The sequence below is a fragment of the Arachis hypogaea genome, chromosome 7 (assembly GCF_003086295.3).
Source record: "Arachis hypogaea cultivar Tifrunner chromosome 7, arahy.Tifrunner.gnm2.J5K5, whole genome shotgun sequence".
Taxonomy (NCBI): domain Eukaryota; kingdom Viridiplantae; phylum Streptophyta; class Magnoliopsida; order Fabales; family Fabaceae; genus Arachis; species Arachis hypogaea.
Genome location: NC_092042.1, coordinates 49,195,629 through 49,214,705, shown reverse-complemented (window position 1 = coordinate 49,214,705; position 19,077 = coordinate 49,195,629). Strand labels below are relative to the sequence as shown.

The 19,077-nt window shown below is 32.0% G+C and overlaps 1 non-coding gene and 1 pseudogene across 1 annotated transcript; both read right to left on the bottom strand.

Annotated features, from left to right (window-relative positions):
- Nucleotides 1-2,584: 2,584 nt before the first annotated feature.
- On the bottom strand, nt 2,585-4,917 carry LOC112704079 (uncharacterized). The gene is made up of 2 exons (XR_011863483.1): nt 4,518-4,917; nt 2,585-2,807 (listed from the first exon to the last, which is right to left on the bottom strand). It is a non-coding gene; the product is annotated as an uncharacterized protein (transcript).
- A 2,135-nt stretch (nt 4,918-7,052) lies between these two features.
- LOC112701449 (cellulose synthase A catalytic subunit 8 [UDP-forming]-like) lies at nt 7,053-14,947 on the bottom strand (annotated as a pseudogene).
- Between the last annotated feature and the right edge of the window lie 4,130 nt (nt 14,948-19,077).

The window sequence follows — 19,077 nt, the reverse complement described above, 5'->3', positions numbered from 1 at the left end:
TATCTACGAGAAACCAAAATCATACCTTAGCCGATTTCTCCCTAATGCTTGAACGCCACAAACACCACCGTTCCACCAACGTCCCAAACACCAAAATGCACACCAACAGCAATTCGGCTTCCGCAGTCCAAAATCAAGCTTCCAACACCACCAACTTGGTCCCAACACATATAATTTAAACTAATACCAATTAATATCACACAAGAATCAACTTAGGGTTCATAATTATTAATTACTCACAAGAGTTAGAGATTTTTCACCTTATTGATGGAAATTGGGACATGACTCGACAAGTTCACAAGGATAATTTGATCCTAAACACCCAAAATCACATAATCTTTTAAAATCAAAATCTCAAAATAGAAAATTATGAGAGAGTGGCTGAGCAAGAAATAGTAAAGTACTTACCAAATTATTTGGTGAAATTTGTAGAGCTCGACGCGGTGATCTCGTAGTCCCGCAAACAATATGACGATCAGAGCTCTAGATTGGAAGTTATGGCAAATTAAATTTTGAGTGAGGGTTTTGTGGTCTTTCTTGCTCCCCCACTTTTGTTCCCGGCGTGATTCATTAGCGAAAGAGGAAGGAAGAGCTGAAGCTCTTCATTAACATGTTATTGGGTTAGGCCTTGGGTCTAATATGGGTCCGGTTCAATTAGTTTGGCCCATTCGGCCAAATTTTAGGTTAAATTATTTAAAATTAGTGTCAAAATTTATATTTTAATTATTTTTTCCTCTAACATATTAAATTTAATTTCTTAATTTCTTTAAATAATAATTAATTTATTAGCTAATTATTTATTAATTTTTCGGGGTTTACATGAATGGCCAAGGATTGGAGGAAGGAGTGAGAGCATAGCCGTTTGGGTTTTCATAACTCAATGAGCTGTTTATTCTTTTCCTTCATAATTTTCATTGAGTATCTATTTTCTCAATCTAGTCTTTCTGTATTTCAATGGTAAAAAGGCAAAACAATAAAATTTATAAGAAAAAAGCCATTAAGTGAAAAAAGTAAGAGAATTAGACTTCGAGAAAAAATCATGTTTATTGTAGAAATTCTTTGTGAATTTTTTTGTTTTGTTGTCATGATCATATTTATCAGAACTGAACCGACAATCGACTCGGCCAAATTACTGGGTCACTGGATCAATGGTTCAACCCGTAGGTCACAAGTTTAACCGATTGACCCGATGATAATTAAATAGTTATATAAAATTTAAATTTTTATATCAAATTAACTTATTTTCTAATTCATTAATTAATTAGTATCTTACATTATTCAAATATATGTTAAAAAATATTAATATTAATAGATGTTATATAATTATTAATAACAAAATACGTCATGATTAATAAAAAAAAATTTGTTTATCTTTTTTAATTTATAGATATTTAACAAAGGTTAATTTTTATTTTAATAATAATGATATATAATTAAAAAATAATTAATTTAAAAAAATAAATATAAAATAAAAATAAATTAAATTAATATGAATACTATTTATTAGAATAAAAAATAAAAAATATCTTAAGAAAGACACAATATAATTTAAAGAGTAAACTTGTTCTAGTAGTTGTAGGATCTTTTATAACTTGGATGACTCAAGTTTGAAACTCGCGCTAGCATTTACTCTAATTTTTTAAAATTGGAGTGATGTGTGTGCTGATATCAGCGGGTCAATCGGTCCAGTTCGATCTTTGATTTAGACCGGGTTTTACTGAATTTTGGAAATTGAATGTAGGGTACATTGCACTGAGTAGTTGAAGTAGGATATATCTGTGTGTCATTTCTCTTTCTCTTCTCTGTTAAAAGAGGCTAAGATTCAACTCTCTTTCTCTTAGCCATTGATTTTCATCAGTATTATTGGCTATTTACAAAAATAATATATACTTAGGCAAAAATAACTAAATTTTGAAGATAAAAATATCTCATTTTTTATATTATACTTATAAAAAATAACATCAAAATTCAATCTCTAAAGTATTTTTTGAGAATACATATTTAATATTTGATATTTTTATCGTATTTTTAAATAATTTAAAATTATTTTTGTTAATAATAAAATTTAAGAACATTTTTATTAGCTGTCAAAATAATTCGAGTACATTTTTAGTGATTTATCTTTTTTTTTCCGTAACATATTAGAGACGTATGGTAAAATTATAAGTTAGATGACGATTTACTATTTATGGTGAATCGGTGACTTGCAGCAACAAATTTCTGTAAAATAGATAGTGTATATATCAATAATATGAGTTTGATGGTCAATTAGGAAGAAAACATATTTATATAAACAGAATAAATAACAAAACAACGTAAAAATATATCTGTCTATTTAAAAAAATAAATTATTATTTCTTCCTAAATATCACATAAATCAATAATTTTTAATAATTTTAATATAAAAAATTATTTTTAATAATTAATTTAGTTTATACGATTTTGAGAGTAATTTTTCCGTACTTCTCCTTTTGATATAGTTTATGCCGAATGCGAACAACAACTTATATGTAGTAAACTTTTTAATTTTAATTACTTTTACCAATATATATAAGAAAAGGATAAAATAGAAAAGAAAAAAAAAGAAGAAAAAGGAACGATAGGTTCCTAATATTTATTTAAATCTCACTAGGATATTCATTTGAACTCCAGGAATCAACAAAGCACTAGACGATTCCATTAGATTTTTTTTATACTTTATTAGATTATATACTTCTATGTCTCTTGATAAATATTCGTAAACAGTATTATTTTCTCTTCATTCTTGCTGCACCGAAGAACGAAATTCGGCTCTGAATCATCCAATCCTGTCGCAAGAAAGCACAAAAAGTAAAGAATGTCACTGATAATTTGATTAATTATTACTGCTCTCAATTATTATTGCTCCAATGGAAGCTAAGGACTAAGGTATGCGTTTGTGCATAAACGCGAGTGAAATATTTATTGCATCATGCAAGAGTAGAGCGAAAGAACACCAACTTAATTAATGCCATGAAAAAACATTAATAATTCTAAAAAGACAATAAAAATTCAATTTAAATAACTCAAATTTATTTTATTTAATATTTATTATTTATTTATTTATTAATTCTATTAGTAATTAATAATATTAAATAAAATAAATTTAGTTATTTGAATTTTTTTTCTCTCCTAAATATTATTGAAAAATAATTGGCTATATTTTCTTTCCTGAGGTTCGAGTATCTTAATTAAGATATAGTTTATGAATAGAGAAGTAGAATATTCTTACTGAGATGGTAATAGATTTGATTTCTATTAAAGATTTAAGATTCTTTTTCTATATTTCTAAAGAATGTACTTCACACCATTTTTTTAGAGAAAAAAAAAGCTAGAAAGATTGTTTATTGTTTATAGTTTGCATAGTAATATAAGTTAAACCCTTATTTATGCTTTAATTTAATAATTTCCTGTAACTTATTCATATGATTACAAAAGTAAGTCATAAATTTTAATTACCATAATCAATAAGATATTCGAGTTTAATTTTAGGGCAATATAATGTTTGTGTAGAAAATTTACACAAATATGTAATAATATTTTTATATTAAAAAAATATATTATTGAATTAATCATCCATGTAGTGAAGAAAATTCCCTATTTGATATTTATATAATAAAAAATACATATGTACTTGGTTTTTCTTCAGTCACTTGATCATGCATGCTTTAAAGCCATTAAAAATGATTAAGAAAACAAATAAATTAAAAAATCATCCAATCCAACAGTAGAATATGTATAATGAGCGAGTTGAAAATGAATTTGAATTCTTACATCATCAACATAATTCTTAATTTTGAGACTGTCTCTAGAAGTTACCTAGTCTTTTAATAAGTATGGGGGTGCCTAAGAATTCCAATCTCCTTTTCTAAATTAGATAATCTTTTTTATTTTTATTGCCTTTGATAAAAAAAGGTTAAACAATAAAAAGTGTGAACGATATTTATACATATTGATTTGTATATTTAATTTTGATAAAATAATTAATTATTAAAATAATTAAATTTATCATCATTAAATAATCAAACTCATCATAATTATTAATCAAATACTTTTTAGTAATATAATAAAAGATATTTATGAATATCAAATATATATTTTTCTAATTATATTAAATTCTAAATTTTAAATTCTAGACTATGTTAACTGTCATTAAAAATTATCATTAAATTAATTATTTATATACAAATATATGTTATAATATAAAATATATATTAAAAATAAATTAATCAGTTATAATAATTAATTTAGTAACTGATATTTAATATTAAAGTAATATTTTTATAAAACTTTTGTACAAGGAATGAACTAATTATGATAGAAGAGTGTTAGAATTGATAAATTTTATAATTTGTAACTACTAATTAGTTGTTATTAGTGTTTTTAATAATGTGAAATTTTATTTAATAATATAAAATTACTTATTTTTTTTAGTAAATGTTAATTAAATTTTAATAAAAGTAATGATATTAAGATTTTTTATTTTATGATGTACATACCTGGAGCAGTCGAAGGCAGTGGAAAAGGGGAAGGGAAGTTGGACCCCACATCGAATTGGGAGTTCCCTAGCGTTGGTTGGAAATGGGGCTATGATCATTGATACGGCCCTAACGCAGTTACAAGCATCTCTTCTATCTTGCACGCTATGTAAACCACTTTCAAGATTTCTAAGTCCGTCGCAACATTGTTGTGACGGAAATGTTATATAAGGGATGCTCCTCAAGTACCACAGGCACTGCCCTATGTCCCCTACTACTCTAGGGCACTCCATCCTTCTCACACATTGTGATGACGGTGGAAACATTATTAGAGGGAGAAGAACAATCATCAGGGATATTGCTTTCATGGTTCGTTCCTCACAGAATAGATGGATTGTGTAGCTTTCTTACTTTATGGACGTAGTGTTAGTTTCATTTTAGTTCTCTGTTTTAATTATATATATAGATTTAAAAACGAAAAATATTAAAATTTAATACTTTTTATTAATATTAGTCAATATTTTATAGGCTAATACCTTATTTTTATATTATTAACATTTAAGATTTAGAATTTAATACATAATATTTAAAATGATTTTGTTAAGTAGACAATGACTTTTGTCAACGATGGGTTATAGAATTGACCTAATAAAGTAAAAATATACTTCATTCTTAAATTATCTTCTAAATTTTAATATTAGAATAAACATCTGTATACCTAGTAAATTGAACATCCAATCATTGTTAACTGTCCATAAGTAAACCGAATCAAAAGGAATAACCATCATCCAACTAAGAATCAACATAATCATCTGTATACCTATTAAATTAAACATTTAATATATTCATTATTCATATCGTTTAATATTCTCATTTTTTTATTTTTTTATTTAAAATAATAATCAAGTGTTAGTAAAAAATAATAAATTTTATTGACTAATATAATCTCAATCAACACAATTTCTACTACGCCATGCATGCAAATTAAAGTACATTGTTTGTAGTGATCATATACATAGATCTCTCACCATTAATCCCATTTTACAAAGTCAATGATGAAAGATGCATTGTTCGTATATTCTTAACCCATTTGTAGTGAATTATAATTTTTATATTACAAATGTCAAGTGCAAAGAGAAGCTGAGATCATAAGATTGATACGTGGAGATGCGAATGAAACATTCAGTGTTGAAGTTGCAAACCGCAATTAAATAATTAAACAATTTGAACTTGTTAGGCGCCGCGTATTTTGTATTCTTACTCCAGATGAACAGTATTGAGTATTGATGATGCGTAAAGTTGCCCCCTTCTTCAATGTAGAAATAATAAACCAAATGACACACACGAAGAGAATGGGAGAAACTCAAATGTCCATCTTGAAATATTCATTACAAAAATTTGTTTTTAGAAGTTTGAAATGATAGAGAAATTTTAATGAATTCAACCTACTCAAGCATTTGAAATTTTATTTTAATTAAAATATTGTACGTCTTTACACTATCAATAATCCACAATTTATTCATCCCATTCATGATTCATCAAGAATTATAATAACACATCAATGTTGATCTTTTGAATTGTTTGGAACAAATATGATATAAGTTAAAAATATGTATAATTATAGAGAGTCACCACAATAAACTAACACTACAAAAAATATCTCTATTCTCACGCTTTTAAAGTGTGGCGAAAAGCTGAAAAAAGCATGGCGATAGCTTTTCGCCATGCTTTTTGAACTACCACCACACTTTTAAAAGGGTCACATCTGCAAGCATGGCAGTTGTTTTATCGCTACGCTTTTGGTGACCTATCGCCACGCTTTTTTTGCCATACTTTTTACAGATTGCACGCTTGAAAGTGTGGCCGTATGTGAGAGATATGACCACGCTTTTGAAGTGTGCTAATAGAGAGATATAGCCACACTTTCAAAGCGTGGCAATGGAGAGAGAAATGGCCACGCTTTTAAAGTGTGGCGATAGCAAGATATGGCCATGCTTTTAAAGCGTGGCAATAGCCTTATCAAATTAAAAAAAAAATTATTTTTCTGACTTTACCTTCATCGCTTCACAATATAAAATTTCAGTCCTTTTTTATTACCAAACCTATAAATATAGTACACAATTTTTATTACAAGACAAATCAAATAGTAATTAGTGACATATATAATTTTTGCTATAATTGTTTTATATATTAAAAAACTAATACTCAAATACAAAATAAATCTCTCTCTCTCTCTCTCTCTCTCTCTCTCTCTCTCTCTCTCTCTCTCTCTCTTCTCTCTCTCTCTCTCTCTCTCTCTTCTCTCTCTCTCTCTCTCTCTCTCTCTCTCTCTCTCTCTCTCTCTCTCTCTCTCTCTCTCTCTCTCTCTCTCTCTCTCTCTCTCTCTCTCTTTTCTCTCTCTATATATATATATATATATATATATATATATATATATATATATATATATATATTCAATTCTATGCTTTCAAGTTTCAGCAAAACAGGGTATTTAAGGAATCAAAGTAATAGAGCCATTGCACTATGTTAAATAATTAAACAAAGTTAATTATTTTTTTAAGGAAACGACAGCATCAAGTTCTTCCCTCTTTCTCCAATCTCCCTCAAATTCAAAATAGAAGCATCAATTTCTTCCCTCTTTGCATATTTATAAAGCTCAGATACATCTTTTTCGGCCTTCTTTGAGGGACAGTAGCAGCAGCATGATGAAGAAGATCTTGGTAAGTTGGGCATGGAAGGTGGACTATAACCATAAAGGGCTTGTCTATTAAAAACACATCCAGTTCCCACATACATATAGGTCCATGAATTTCATCAAGTCCTTTCATGTTAACCTAAAATAGATCAAAGTTAAAAAGTGATGTGAATACTTGTTTCATTGTTATATAATTCTACCACACATAATACAAAATTTCTGTTGAAATGGTTTGTTTTGATTTAAACTCACGTCGAAGAAAACTATGTTGCAATTTACATATCGATCACTACGATCAATACCGTCGAATTTCTAGGAGAACTGCACATAATAGACATCTCTACGAACTTTTGGATCCATAAGAAAACACATTGCTTCCCGGACAGCCTTGCTATTGTTAACATAATGATCACAATCAAGATTGATAATGAAGGGAGCATTTGTGAGAACTCCTGAGACCCTCACCTATATAAATCCAAACAAGAATCAACAGGCCTAATAAAATCTTAATGATCTTAATAAGGATATGAAACATTAATCCAAATAAACTTTAAAGCATTCTTACCAATGCATTTTCAGCACCAGCCTTTTTGTGATGTTGGTAACATGGCCTTTTCTCTCTGGAAACATACACAAGCCTAGGAAGTTCATTCCCTTCTATGTCATGTGCACCCGTGTGTCCAAGGAAAACCTGCAAATAACAAATAATAGAAAAAATCATTTGAATACAGGACAATATAAATTGGCAAAAATAATTTTGTCCTTAAAGTTAGGCATTTGAATCTGCCAATAAATTTGATTCAACAAATGGTGAATGGATATACCTAAATCATGCCAGGGTGATCGCGTGAGTTATTCCCGGGTCAAGAGGTTCCATCTTGCATAATCCATCCTTCTTCTGGTGTTTTCTGTGCCTTGGCTACCAAAGCATTGATTCTTACTTTATACTCCTCATAGTCACTCCGGAAGATAATCATGATTCATAAGATACTCCATTTGGATTTGGAAAAAGAACAATGTAATGTAATAAATACCTTTATAGCTCTACGTTCCTTCACAAAAGAAGGTTTAATTTTGTCTTTGAGGTAGTCAATCTTCGGAGAGAAGTAGAACTCAGGCGCTCGCAGCTCAATCGAGTACTGCTTGCAAAATGGAACTCACTTTCTTGAAAAATTAGTTGTCTCCACAAGGGATTCAAGTGTAAGCGTTGCAGCACCATCATCAGATACATAACAGGATACTTTATCCACAGGATAGTCCACATCAAGAATAGAAAGCACTGTGTTAGCCATGATCAGCGGCGGTTCCTTCAATGGATCCACTGTACTGACAAAGCTGAGATGGTTCACCCTTTCTTTCAAACCTGACATTCCAACATATATCACATATGAGTTTTCACAATTAACACATCTCAATCAATCCATCAAACAACAAAATTTATATTTCAATTCCAATTGAGACTTTTGTGAAGCTATAGAAATTGGGAGCACCATTGCAATTATATACTTAAAAGAAAAAAATAGTGGGATGCAGTCATACAACATGATTTTTAAGATACAAGTTATGATACTCATTTAGTTTTTGTTTTATTCTCTAATTAAGTAAAAGGGTGTAACAATTATTATGAGATGTGCTAAAATTAGTAATTAAATGGTATGTTTTTATATGCAGAATATCAAGCTAGCCCTTTAAAGATTTTAGACAAAAAATAATTATTTATTTTAAGAAATAATAATTAAACTGATGTGTAAATAAGGAATGTTAGATAACTAACTAAACTATGTCAATTTTGAAAGCATCAACTTTGAAAGATATGTATATATCTTTGAAAAAATAACTTGGATGTTCATCTTTCTTTCTTATGCATAAATGCTAAAATTAGTACTTATAATATGATATGCATAATATAATATCAAATTAGTATTTTAAGGATTGTTGACATGAATTTAGTCCTTTCTATACTAAATTATGTCAATTTTTAGACTGATCAAATTAGTCAACAAAATTTTGATAGAACTAACTTAAAGTGAATTACATAGGAAGTAAAAGAGAGGGAGAAAGTGGTGTGGCGAATGTGGGAGGTTTTCACCCATAGCACCACTATAAAGGTACCGTGATTTTGGTCAGATGCATTCATGATGCCTATGAACATTTTGTGAGTGATGTACCTTCAATCAGAGATGCTGCCATCTCAGAAATTGCTAAGATGTCTATCCAATTTCTCAGTTTGCAATAGCAGCTTCCAATTCAGCTTCAATCTAAATCTGTAAGCTAACTTATTATACAGAGTTGTTATGAAAATCTTTTTATCATGCTAGATTCATATGCAATCAAAATCTATAATATGGTTAAAGTTGTAAATTTGCACAATGAAAATCTGTAAGCTGAATACCGTGCACAATGAAGAAATACCATTCTAAATCCCTAGTATTCAGCTTCGACAATTCTAAAAAACCACATACAACATGATTTTTAAGATTCTAACAAAAGACAAAACAAAATAGTAAATTACTAATCAAGACATATACATAAGCACAATTTTATCTGTTCTAAAGAGTAATGCAGACTTTGAAAAAGTTTTGTCATCCATCAACAATTGTCATACTAAAAATAATACATGTAACAGCAACCAGGGAAAAAAGAAGTCCTAAAAAAATAAGAACAAGCCCTTTCAATGGATAGATTATTACCTTACCGTAGCCTTCATGAGGACATATAAAATCACTCTCCCTTGTGTGAATGAGAAAATGTCTTTTCAACTTTGACCTATCAAGAAATTTCTATAACACAAACAATTTATCAATAGAACAATATATAGATACAAGAGATGCATGTGTGTGTCCCAAGTAACAAAATCAATACCTTTCCGCACCCCTCATAATGACAAATAAATTGTCTCTCTTCATGAATGGGAGAATATTTCCTCAATGCACCAGCATCAATGAACGTCTTTCCACATCCTTCATAGTTGCAAAGAAAAAGCACTTCAGTAGTTGGCTCTGGTTCCGGTTCAGGTATAGCCGGTTCTTTTTCCTTTTCCTGTAATGCCTTCAAGGCATCTTCTAAGCAAAGTAAAACAAGAGAAACGTTAGGCAACAATCACATCTATACAAAGGTTGAAGGCCGAAGCAAGAAGACGAGCGAAGGAAGCGTTGATGGCCAAAGCAAGAAGACGAGCTTGCGACGGTGACAGAGCGTGACAAGTTTGAGTCCAAAACGGCTGCGAGAGAAGCAATATACCGGAGAGCGAGAAAGGTCGACAGCGAGACTAAGTGAGCTTAAGGGAGAGAGTGGCGAGAGAAGAGAGAAGAAACTCAAAGGAGGGCTAAGGGTGCTGGAAGAGGGATTTCCAATAGAGGCATTGCGAGTGCCAGCGACGTTCTTCGTGGAGTGCTGTTAGGGGTTCTTCATCGCGGTTAGGGGTTCTTCGTAAGGCACAATGAAGAGAGGATATCTGGTAGGTAGTTCTTTCATGGCAAATCCCTGTATAATGAAGACAGGGTTAGGGTTAGGGTTAATCATCGGTTTGTGGAGGGCTTAGGGTTATCTGAACTAGTTAGGGCAATTGTAAGAAGGATAAGGATAAAGTTTGGAAGAGTAGATAGATGGTGTTGTGCAAATTGTAACTTATAACTTTGAAGGGACTTCGTTGAATTTTTTTCCAGAACCTTTTGGCCACGCTTTTGAAGCATGCCAAAAGAGTAGTAGAAAATGGCCACACTTTTAAAACATCCTTATAACAAAACCCTGTCACCATGCTTTGAAAGCATGCCTATTTCTCTCTATGGCTACGCTTTTTAAGTGTGGCAAAAAAAGTGGCCAAATCTCGGATCAGTTTCTACCTGCATAAAAGCGTGGCCGTTGACTCCTTTCGCCACGCTTTTAAAGCGTAACAAGAAAAAACGTGGCCAAATCTCTATTCAATCGCCACCCTAAAAAAAGCGTGGCCATTGATCTTGGCCACGCTTTTAAAGCGTGGCAAGAAAAAAGCGAGTCGTAGGCCTTTTTCTTGTAGTGTAAAAAGAGTACACATTATGAAAATTAGACTTCGGTACAAATCTGTTAGAATACAAAATTAATCTAACATTTTTGGCTGGCTCACAAAAGTAAAACGTACCCAATCAAAGTGCTTCCAAGTCACTTTAGTGTAACAGATACATCATAAACTCACAGTCCCTCCTATTATTACTATGCCATATTATGTAAGGGACCAAACTCATCGACACATACAAATATTCTTAACCTAGGAATTAGAGGCAAGTAGTACATTCTTTTGACGGGAACTTTTTTCAACCTCTATTTACCAATCTTTTCTTTCTCTGCCTGATAGTTTAGTGCCTCATAAAATTTGTAAGCAATGAGATACACATCCCTTTATAATACAATATGCAACCATTTGTGCAACAATCGATTCCACTAAATTTAGACCTAGTTTCAAAGATAGCTTATTCCCCTCATAATAGTTCTCAAAGATGCTAGTTAGTAGTCCTGACAAAGATTCTTGGTGTGGTTTGACTCAAACTTAATACTCATCATTCTAATGCAGACAGATAATTTCGAGTGAATGCACCATTTAAGCAACGACTATATGACTACAAGAAAAAAATAGTATTTGTAACAAAAAAAAATTGCTATTAAAAATCTAAATTTTGTAACAAAATTGTAACAAAAAATTGTAATAGGGTTGTTGTCACATATTCTGTTACAAAAAATAAAACTGTTAAAATACAAAGTAATATTTGTAATAATTATTTTAATACAAAAACTAAAATTTGTTACAAAAGTAATAATAACTTTTGACATGTAATATATTTTTTGCAACAATATAATTTTTTCTATCATAAAATATTATTACAAAATATAACTTGATTTTGTAACATTTTTCATTCCTTTAGTTACAAAAACACCATTTTTTGTAACAATTTTTTTAATACAAATTACACACATAATTTGTCAAATTATTTTTTTTAATTAATTGACATATTGACTAATTTACTTAATAAGTCAACATTTATATGATATATAATAACATAGATAATTCAAACATCTTTCTTTTTAACAAAGATTGTTTTAAAGCAAAATAGCATTAAAGTTAGTTCTACAAGTTCAACCACAAGTTAGAAGTGCTATACATAAATTAGTGTCATCCATATATCAAAATAATATTGAATCTTGTAGCTAGCATGTTGTCATTATTTTGGCACTCCTGTAAATGTAAAAAAACAAAACAAAATTAACACTACAAAAAAGGTTTTAAAATGGCACATTGATATTACGGCAGTTTTAAAAAATCACTGTAATATCCAAATATTATGACATTTTTTGTTGCTGCCATAATTGGCTTTGTATTTGATGGCGGTTCTGGTGATTATGGCAGTTTTGAACCGCCGTTATCACACATATAAAAAATGAAAAGTTGCAACCCTAGCTCATTGAAACACATATATGACGACGGCTCGCTCTCGATCTCCCTTCTATCTCTCCCTCGTCTCGTCCTCCTCCATCCGCAGCTACCGCTGCTTTCACCCTCCACCACCGCTTCCTCTTGATAAATCCACATTTCTGATATTTATTTACTCTATTTGGGTGGATTTCATCAACTTTTCTTGCACTTATCCATTGAAATAGCATAGTTTCATGATTTCTTCTTAAATTGTTCTTGAAAGTAAAAACATGCTTTTTAGGCCTTTTAATTGCTAAATTTTATTCACTTTAATTCCATTTGATTCCTTGATGTATTTGCAAAGTGATTTTAGGTTTCCAAGGCAAGTATGGGTTGAAGAAGTGAGAAAAAGAGCATGCAAAAGAGAAGAAACCATGAAGAAATAGAGTTTGGAAGATTCAGCATCCGTGCATGCGCACAGTGATGCGTGCACACGAACAAGTGCGAGCTTAGCGATGCGTACGCGTGACCCGTGTCATGTGAGCTCATTAATTGCAAATTGTTAGGTGCGAATTCTGTGCCTCCAAAACCCAATCCAACCCATTTCTAAAGCTATTTCAAGCCAAAATAAAGAGGAACGTAGGGGGAGCAATTAGGTTTAGCTTAGTGTCATGATGTAGGGCATTTTCTAGAGAGAGAAGCTCCCCTTTCTCTCTAGAAATTAGGGTTATTAGTTTAATTTCTTTGTAATTTCTCTTTTTAATTCTTGTTTTCATCTAGTTTCTTCTACCTTTCTTTGTTCTAATGTCTTAATTTTCTTAGTTTATCTTGTCATTTTCTCAATTTTGCCACTTTTATGTATTTGCACTCTTTGTTAATTTCAATTTCTATTAATGCAATTTATGCCTTATGTTCATTTAATGCTTGTTTGAGTTATTGTTCTTATTTTCTTGCTTTTGGTAGTTAGATTTTATTTTTAATGTAATTTAATATTATTTTATTTTCATGCACACCAAGTGTTTGATAAAATACTTGGCTTAGTATTTACCTAGTTTTTCTTCACTCTTGGCTTGGAATTAAGGACTTAGGTGACCCTTGAGTCATTGATGTCCATTCTTGATTGATATATTAGAGTAGTTAGTTGATTTAGTTTCCATTGACTCTAAGTCTTCCATTAATAGAGTTGACTAGGACTTACGGATTGAGATCAACTATGCCTATTTGACTTATCCTCGATGTTAGGGTTGACTAAGAAGGATTAACTCTTCATAATCATCATGTGTTTGTGGTCAATGGCTAGGATAGGTAACCTTAACTCTCAATCCTTGCCTAGAGGTTTCTTAACATTTGAATTTCCCTTTTCTTGATACATTGCTTTGAATTTAATTGCTTTGATATTTAGTTATTGCATGCTTGTTTGATTTCTTGCTATTTACACTTCTTACTTCTCTTGCCATCAACCCCCATTTTTCTCATAGCCAATAACTGAACATTTAATTGCAACTCCTAAGGAAGATGACTCAGGATTTAAAACTCCTGGTTTATATTTGTTTTGGATTGTGACTATTCTTTGATTTAAAATTTGATGGTGGGAGTTGGTTGCCGGTTTGCTCTATACTTGCAACAGAAGTTATCTTAAGTGGAAAAATCCAAACCGGTGCAAATTCTCATCTCATCAAGCTTTTGGCACCGTTGTCGGGGAGTTGCAATGGTGTTATATTATTGGCTATTGTAAATATGTTGATATGTAAATAGCTTGATTTTTGGTTGTCTTTTGTTTTTGTTAATGGTTAGTATTCGGATCCCGGAGGACATTGCAAATTCAAGCATTGGTGGGGAAGTCAAGTACAAGCCACCATAGCAAGGGATCTCCCAATTGTCTAACTTAAAGACATAAATAAAAGTGTTAGGTGGGAGACACTCCACCATGGTAACACCTTTCTAATCCTCTCTTTGTATATAGCTTTAATTCCTTGCATTTTGCTTCTTGTTGCTGGCTTATGTTTAGTTTAATTTCAAGCTTAGTTGGGTTAATTTTTAGTTTGGATGACGTAGTTGTGCAATGTTGGATGTTTTGGGGTTAAAATCCTTTTGTTGAGCTCAAGTTTGGTGCCTTAGAACTCTAAAAATTTTTGAAAAAAAACAGAGCATTTGCGTGCGCACACACCTATGCATACGCACACCCACCCCAATTTCTGCACCTGTGCGCTCGCACACACCTGTACGTACGCACACCCCTTTGCACAGCCCCTGTTCGGAGCACTTGCACACTTTGTGCGTTCGCGTCTCTCTCTCTTTGCCTCTCGTGTGTACGCACGTACCTGTGTGCATACGCACAGATGGAGAATCAGGTGTTAAATTTTGACGTTTCATTTTCTCAAAAAAAAAATTTCCCTTTTTGTGCGTGGGCACACTTCAATTCAAGGCCTCTGGCCGTGGCGTTCGCACACATAGTGCAAATGCACAATCTTTACTATTTTGCCTTTCACGTGTACGTGTCACCTTCCATTTTCTCTCTTTCACGCGTATACGTCCCCCACACGTACGCGTCGATTCCCATTTTGGCAAGCACCATGCACAGGCATCCCCCACGCATACGCGTGGCCCCCTTCCCTGTTTCACACTACTTTTCTTCTCTTCTCTCCATTTATTCTCTTCTCATCTCTTCTTTTCTTTTTTCAACCATCATCCACCACTATCATTCACCACCCTCTATACTCACCTTTAGTTAGTTAGTTAGTTAGTTAGTTAGTTAGTTGCATAGTTAATTAGTTAGTTTTTAGTTAGTTAGTAGCTTAATTTTCTGTTTAATTTTCGGTTTTGGTGCGAAGTGTTGGATGATTGAGTTGATTTGTTGAGACATTGCTGCTAAATTATTGTTGTTGTTATTGCTAGTTATTGTTGGATGTCTTTATTGTGGTCATACATTGTTGCTTGGTATTGAGTTATTCATGGTTAATTTTGTGCATACCAAGTACTCATAATATTGCCTTTGAGAATGTCTTTGGATTTTTAATAAATTGCATGTTGTAGCTACCATGTAATTTGATTTCATTATCTATCATTAGGCAATTTGTATGCAGTTGATGCCTTTTTTGTTAGGCAATGCTTGTTTATGATTGATTTTTATCTAAGTCACCTATTTGATGCATTAACATTAAGCATGGTGAAATTGGATCATAAGCTTACATAATGACACTTTTTGAGCCTTTTAACCTTTGTGGACTATGCTTGCCATATTTTCCACTTCATGTCAATTAGGTGTTGCTTCATTATTCAATCCACAATTCCTTGATTCTTGCTTGAATACTTTTATGCTTCTTTATTACTTGTTTGCTTATCTTAATCTACAAGTCTCTTTTAAAGTATTTTAAGCACACTAGAATGAGTGAAGTGCATGCTTCTTTGGTATAATTGTGACCTAACTTTCCATGTTAGTGTGTGTGTTCTAAATCGTGCACAACTTACACACACTTGTTTTCTTCATGTCACAAACTTATTCACTCACTCATTTTAGTGAATATCACCTCATTCCAACAATCTATGCTTCCTTGTTTTTGCATTCACTCATCTTACTATCCTATCTTCTATCTTTCATGAGTGATCCACCATAAGAAACAAGGGAAGTAGGAGAGAGAGCACACAGCAGCCGATTGATCCACCAGCTGAAGGTGGCAATCTGAAGTCGTCATACCCCCTTGCTCATCTTTGGATGCATAGAGGACCGTGCAAAACCTTAAGTGTGGGGAAATCGTCACCGATCGACAATCTTGGGTGACATACTCTAATCCCAAAAACTTTCACCTTTTATCTTTCTTAGTATGTATATATTTTAGAGTTCTAATTGCATTCTTTCTTAGTTTATTGCATTTCTTTGCATATATATAATAAGCTTAGTTGAAATAATGAAATTTTCCAAGAAAAACATTCTTTATAGGGCATTCATATCCTAATTGTTTTGAGTTGGAACTTTTGATTGAGACTTGCTTGAAATATATTGTGGAACATGTTTTTTAGCTAAGAACACATAAGCATGTGAGTTTTGAGCCTAATTGTGTGGTTACATCATATAACCACTATTTTCATTCTTGTGTATGTTATTCTCCTTTTATGATTGTAATCTTTGATTTGTTTAATTCTTTATGCCCATTATTTTGCGTATGAATGCACTTTTATGATTGAGGCCATCTTTTCATTAAGCTTACTTATCCCAAATAGCCTACCCTTTTATCTTCCTTTGTTAACCAACTTTGAGCCTATGTTAATCCCCTTTTTGTTCTTAATTTTAGCACATTACTAGCCTTAAAGCAGAAAACAATAAATGTACTTCATTTGGATCTTTGATTAGCTTATACTAGTGAGAGTATGTATCATCTAAGTGTGGGAAATTTGGAAACTTTGGTTGAGGTAAAAGTGGACTTTTGTATTTTTGTTGAAAATCTTGGGAATTGGGTACATACCCATGCATCAATTACTTAAACCATATGCATTGGCACTTTTTTGTATACATTTTAGTTTAAAAAAAAAAAGAGAAAAAGAAAATAAAAAAGGGACAAAATGCCCCAAAGTTTGAAAAGAAAAAGAACAATGCATATGTGACATGAATTGAAGAGAATGCATGAGTATGTAAGAAAAGTGAAGAATAGGTAGTTAGGTTTGTTTTGAGTTGTATAGGTTGTTATATATGTTAGTGATAGCTTAGGCTAATCAAAAATTTAAATTTCAAGCTCACTTGACCATATGCATCCTTACCTTGACCCTAACCCCATTACAACCTATGGAAAAGTCCTCATAATATTTGTATGCATACATTGAATAAGTGTTGATTGTTAGATGAAAAACAAATCTTAGAAAGCTTGATTAAGGAATAAATGAGTGAATTGACCCTATACACTTGAGTGGCTAGAGCGGATACACATCCAGTGAGCGCTTGATAAACCACTATTTTATGGTTTATATTGTGTTTAATTGTGTGGTTTTATCACGATCCTTACCCACTTATTCATTAATTTAGCATGCATTTATATTTCCTTCCTGAAATTATTACATGGTTGGAAACCGCTTCCTAGAGACTTTTTAATTATGCATTTTAGTTCTCCTTTATCCTATTCGATGCCGTGATCTGTGTGTTAAGTGTTTCAGGCTTTATAGGGTATGGATGACTTGGAGATTGGAAAGGAAGCTAGCAAAAATGGAAGGAACACAAGAAATTGAGGAGATAATCAGCAAAAAGTGACGCGGCCGCATGGCTCACGCATTCGCGCGAAAGAGGAAAAATCGCAGTGACACGGCCGCATGACTCACGCAACCGCGCGGAATGGAAAAGCACAAGTGACGCGGAGGCGTGGACGACGCGAACGCGTGGCAGGGAAAAACGCGAATGACGCGTCCGCATGGACGACGCGATCGCGTGACGTACGCGATCTGCATAATCTGCAGATTCCGCTGGGGGCAATTTTGGGCCCTATTTTGACCCAGTTCTCAGTCCAGAACAGCAGACTAGAGCCAGAGAACATGCAGAAACCAGAGACAACATTCATTCTACACAGTTTTAGATCTAGTTTTTACTCCTCTTCTAGGTTTTTCTCTCTACACATTGATAGTTTTTAGGATTTTATTTTTCTATCACTTTTTGCATTGGGATATTGAGAAGAGTTATTACCTCATCAAGACTTCGTCATTCTAGTTCGTTTTCTTTACTTGGCTTTACTCTTCCATGTCCTTTGCTTTGTTAATTTTACCATTGGAATATTATTAGGATTTATTTAATACAAGGATTACTTTTATTTTTATTTGATTATTTTGATTTTTATTTACAATGTCTTTCTTTAATTCCTTTTCATATATTATGAATTTTACATCCACAATGAGCGAGTAGTTCACTAACTTGACGGGGAGTTGATTGAAAGGAATTAATTGAGTTGGAAAGCTTGAAAGAAAGATTGTAATTGGGTTTATTGTTGGCTTGTCCTCTATTCACTAATACCAATCCCTTTTAATTAAGTAGGTTGCAACTTGTGAACGGACATAGCATTCTAATTTGTTTGACTTTCCCTTACCTAGTAAGAGATAACTAAACAGGATAACCTTTAATTATCAATTAATCTAGAGAGTTCCCCAACATTAATGAGGCTTCCAACTAATCAACTCCCAGTCAAGGCTTTTATTTACATTATTCAAATTCTCCAATTTAATTCCTTGTTACTCAACTCAAACCTTTTTGAAAACATCTGATTAATAAAATAGCACACTTTTCTGCAACTCGTTGGGAGACGACCTGGGATTCATACTCCCAGTATTTAAAATTTAAATTTCTGTGACACCTTTCTAAATTGATAAGTGGATTTCTGGTGAGTTAAGAACTATACTCGCAACGTATATATTTTAAAAAAAATTAATTCACCAATTTCCGCCGCATCAATTTTTGGCGCCGTTGCCGGGGAGTTGCAAGAGTGTGTTAATTTATTGATTGGTATTTATTTTTATTGCAATTTTTTTTTCTT